The following is a 5337-nucleotide window of genomic DNA, read 5'->3' as shown; positions in this document are numbered from 1 at the left end:
TGATTGGGTTGTTTGTTTTTTTGATATTGTACTTCATGAGCTGTTTGTATATTTTAGAGATTAGTCCCATGTCAGTTGCTTCATTTGCAAATATTTTCCCCCATTCTGAGGGTTGTCTTTTCATCTTATTTATAGTTTTTTTTGCTGTGCAAAAGCTTTTAAGTTTTATTAGGTCCCATTTGTTTATATTTGTTTTTATTTTTGTTATTCCAGGAGGTGGGTGAAAAAAGATGTTGCTGTGATTTATGTCAAAGAGTTTTCTTCCTAGGTTTTCCTCTAGGACTTTTATAGTGTCCAGTCTTACAGTTAGGTCTTTCATCTATTTTGAGTTTATTCTTGTGTATGGTTGTTAGGGAGTGTTCTATTTCATTCTTTTACATGTAGCTGTCCAGTTTTCCCAGCACCATTTATGGAAGAGCCTTGTCTTTTCCAACCATTGCTGTTCTATCTTTCCTCAAGGCACTCTTCCTTTGAAGCATGTACTATCCATCATGTAATACCATCCTTTTCCACCCACTCCCCCAGTGGGTCTGAAGGTCTTGGCATCTGGCTCCAAGTCTTTCTCGCCCCTGGACTCCTGCCAGCATCCAAGTAACTTCAGTGCTCTCCTTGATGACTCGGCCAATCCGACTTCCCAGATGGTGAGTGCCAGGCACTCTATCAGTAATTTCACATCGTTATCTATAACTCTCACAGCAAACCAAAACCCGGCTATAGCACCCCTATTTAGAGACATCAGGGGCTGGGATTCTAAACCATGCTAGTCAGACTCCCAAGTTCATGCTCACCTCTGCGTCAGAGTGAGAGACATCATACTATACTCTGCGTCAGAATGCACCTAAAACATAAGCCTAAAAACCCTGCTCCCTGCTGTACATTCTTCCCTTGCCCCTTCTCCCACTAAACCTCTTTCTCCACCTCACCAAACATCCAACCCCTCAATCCTTCCTTGGCTCCCAGTTAATCAGTCCTTCCTGACACTTCTCCCTCCATACCTGTGGCCAGAGAAAATTCCAGGAAAACCCCTCATGAGATTGTTTGTTTGGCCCAGTGCCCACATTATAAGCCCTCTCCCTTTGATCGCCAGACTACTGATTAAATTAGCAAAATCCACTAGGCCTACAATTGTAAGCAATGTTATGGTGCTGATATAAGTGCCAGTTTGAACTTTTAAGAAGTGTGCTAGATTGGTTGGGACCAAGTAGAGAGAAAACAGCTGATGGCAGGTGGCAACTGATAAGAACCATGGCTACTCCCAGCGAGCCCCATAAACCAAAGGACCTGTGGTTCTTCCTGGGGCTCTTGGCCTAGCAAGAGCACTGTCACCATGAAGTCACTCCTGGCATCCACTAAAAGACATGGTATCTCTGTCCATCCTAAAGACAGTGACTCAGCACTCTAGGGGTCCCACAGTGGCTGGAAGAGATCCTCACTTCCCTTACCACCCATCAACATATACCCACCACTATTGACTCAGATGGTAAAGAATCTGCCTGCACTGCAGGAGACCCAAGTTCAAACCCTGGGTTAGGAAGACCCCCTGGAGAAGGGAATGGCAACCCCCTCCAGTATCCTTGCCTGGAGAATTCCATGGACAGAAGAGCCTAGCAAGCTACAGTCCATGGGGTCTCGAAGAGCTGGACATGACTTAGCGAGTAACACACATAGAATGATAAAATGCACTCTTGAGTAAACACTCCCCTTCCATCTTCTCCGGGACCAGTTTGTAGGGAAAGGTGAGAAGTGAATTAAGTGGACTTTGGTTGTTTAATGTGAAAACATATTTATGCCTGTGTGTTCTTTGTCTTTAAGCATATCAAAAATGCAAAGTGGGCTTCCCTGGTGGCTCAGTGGTAAAGAATCCACTTGTCAGTGCAGGAAACACGGGTTCGATCTCTGATCCGGGAGGATCCCACATGCCGAGGAGCAACTGGGCTGGTGCGCCAAAACGATGGAGCCTGTGCTTTAGAGTCCATGCTCCTCAACAAGAGAAGACACCGCAATGAGAAACCTGCACACATCAACTAGAGAGTTGTCTAGTTGTCTAGTTGTCCTCTCTTGCTGCAACTAGAGAAAAGCCCACGCAGCACCAAAGACCCAGCACAGCCAAAAATAAAATTAATTAGCTAATTAATTTTAAAAAAATTTAATGTAAAAGTATATGAGACCTATCCATGACAAGTCCTGAACTCTTGGTTATCAACAATACAGACAGTAATACTTGGCAATCACATCAACAATGTCCTCATCAACATTTCTGTTCTCTTGCCCTGTTATCCTGACCTGTTTCCTCTCGCTGACAGTCCCCTTAGAACTGATTCCCAGTTCTAAGTTTTTCGGTACTACTAGAAAGACTCTCAAAACCCTGTTGATTACCTAAGTTATAAATTTAAGAGCTCAGCTCTGCCCTAAATATATCCCTCTATTGCATTTCCCTATAGCAGTACTTCCAAACTCTTCCAGGTTCTTTGAGCCCCCTATCCTAACCCTAGCCCATAACTTCCAAATGAAAGAGTCATCCACAACGTCCATGCCTTTCACCTTTCCAGTTTTATTTCCACTCATCTTCCCCACTTCTTTCTTGTCCAAAAAGAAAAGTATCCTACTCCTTTCTACACCCAATCACTTCTGCATTTTGATCCCATCCTCATTTTCCTCTTCTAGGACGTTTCATCAGTTATTGAGTTTTTTCCATCCAACCCATCAGTCAATAACACCAGGCTTCCCTCAATTCCACCTCTCCTCAAACCACTACCCTGCGTGCCCTTTCATTCACCACCAAGTCTACTTGTGGTCCTTGGGCCCTCAGCTCCCTCAACTTCCATTCATTTCTTACTTCCTGTAATTTAGTTCCCAGTTCTACTCCTATATTGAAGTTTCCCTTACAAGAGAAAAAATTTCCTATTTGTCAAACCCAGTCTTCAGTTCTCATCCAACTCTCCTTTCTGGAGTTACAGCACGGCTGTGAGGCAATACCAAGTGGAATTAATAGCAGGAATCCTGGAGTCAGTGGTCTGGGTGCAGCCAGTTTCCATGTGGTTACAAACTGTTTGACCTTGAGTTGAAGTATTCAACTTATCTGCACATCAATTTCCTCATCCCTAAAATGGAGAATGTGCTAATAGTTGCTCCTAGCATTTAAGTCTTACTAACTAGCTTAGTCAATGAGGAGGTGCAATCTGAGATAGTGAAAAGCCAGATTGGGAGTCAGGGGAACAGGGATTTAATCCCAACTCTAGAATCTTTGTAATAACAAGATCTCTGGGTCTCATTTTTTAAATAAACTGGGTGATCATGAAAGTGCTTTCTGGCCCTAAACACTTCTACGAAACATTAAACAGTTTGGCAATAATTTGAGAAAATGTACAAATGAGTACTAAATGAACAACACATGTAATAAGGGATTCAGGGAAAGGGAAGAATACTGTGAGCAAGATAGTTGAAGGTTAAATGGGCAAAACTTCAGTGAACCCCAAGAGACAGGGAGGATTTTGTTCGATGTAAAAGAGGGGGAAAGTTCTGAGTTTGAGAAGTAAAACAAACAAAGGTATGCAGTGATTTCAGGCACACCAAGAAGACCTCCCTGTCAAAAATAACTTCCCCATGACTTGTGTATGTGTCTGTGTGTGTGTGTGTGTGCTCAATTGCCCAGTCATATCTGACTCTGCGATAGGTTCTGAATGTTAATGGTTAATGGTTTGAAGTTACTGTTAAACCACAAATAAACTGTTGTTTATAACTGATAAAAATGAATGTGACCTATAGCCTGCAGCCACTTAAGGCAACTTGTAGAAGAATAATTAATAAAGGATGTACACCAAGATAGGCTTCCCAGGTGGCACTAGTGGTAAACCCACCTGCCAATGCAGGAGACACAGGAGAGCGGGTTCAATCCCTGCATTGGGAAGATCCCCTGGAGGAGGGCATGGCAACCCACTCCAGTATTCTTGCCTATTCTTGTCCATGAGAGAATCCCATGGACAGCAGAGCTTGACACACTACCGTCCATGGGGTTGCACAGAGTCAGACATGACTGAAACGACTTAGCTCGCACGTACACCAAGGTATTAGTGGTGGTTGTCTCTGGACAGTGGTTGCAACTGACTTTTATTATGCTTATCTGTATTTCTAAAATGAGCATGAGGGACTACTCTGGTGACACAGTGGCTAAGACTCTGTGCTCCCAATGCAGGGTTAGATCCCTGGTCAGGGAACTAGATCCCACGTGCCACAACTAAAGCTCCTGCATGTGCTTTGTTGCCCAGTCATGTCTGACTCTTTGGCACCCCATGGACTGCAGCCTGCCAGACTCTTCTGTTAAAGGGGATTCTCCAGGCAAGAATACTGGTATGGGCTGCCATCTCCTTCTCCATAAAGATCCTGCATGCTGCAGCTAAAAGATCCCACATGCTTCAACAAAGATTGAATATTCTGCATGCTGAAACTAAGACCTAGTACAGGCAAATAAATTCTTTAAAAGGGACATGAATTGTCATTTATAACCAATATGAACAACAGCACATTTAAGTTTTTAAATGCAATTAAGGAGGTTGTGACATCTTAAACCAAATTAGCAAAGGAAGTGACTGATTGACACATGACTGGGACTCAGTTGAAGTCACAGAGATGCCAGGGCACTGAAAGAATTGTTGCAAGTGGAGACAGTGAAGCATTGGCAACAGTCTTTGCCTAGAGCGTAATTTGTCCCTGCAACAGTATATTGTAACCTCTTAAAGCCCATTTTATTTTTTTTACACCCACTTTTATTTATAATACCCCAAAATATTCAACAATTTTATTAATTACAAAAGATCTCTGGGAATTCCCTGGTGGTCCAGTGGTTAGGACTCTGCACGTCCAGTGCAGGGGCCCAGGGTTCAATTCCTGGTCAGGGAACTAAGACCTCACAGGCTGTGCAATACAGCCAAAAAAAAAAAAAAAAAATCTCTTTTTAAGTACTGATACATAAAGGGTAATATAGCTAGTCAACATTTTTTGGTGCTTTTTCAGTGACAAATGCCTGTCAGTTATTCCTCACCTCAGTCCTTATTCTCAGATTTGTGATTACCTTGGAGCAGTTAATGGAGTTCTGAAGAGTGAAGTTTTGGGCAAGACAACTCATAAGAATAAGCATGATGGGGATCATTTTTTGTATAAGTTGTACTCTTACTTCATTCTCTCCTATAAATCAGATTTTCTGCAGCCTTTCCACCATTATGCCCTCAGAGAAGGGGAAAAAGCAACTCCGCAGAAAGGAGAGAATGACTTAGAAATATTTCCTCCCAGTTAACAGGAGAAATTAAACTTTCCAGTAAATGGTGACTTCAAAATAAGAGA

At 42.7% G+C, this 5337-nt stretch overlaps 1 non-coding gene across 1 annotated transcript; it reads left to right on the top strand.

Moving 5' to 3' along the window:
* Positions 1–4823: 4823 nt before the first annotated feature.
* Positions 4824–4896, top strand: TRNAG-UCC. Its single transcript has one exon. It is a non-coding gene; the product is annotated as a tRNA-Gly (tRNA).
* Positions 4897–5337: the final 441 nt, after the last annotated feature.

The sequence above is a fragment of the Cervus canadensis genome, chromosome 9 (genome assembly GCF_019320065.1).
Source record: "Cervus canadensis isolate Bull #8, Minnesota chromosome 9, ASM1932006v1, whole genome shotgun sequence".
NCBI classification, from domain to species: domain Eukaryota; kingdom Metazoa; phylum Chordata; class Mammalia; order Artiodactyla; family Cervidae; genus Cervus; species Cervus canadensis.
This window is presented reverse-complemented; position numbering and strand designations above follow the sequence as displayed.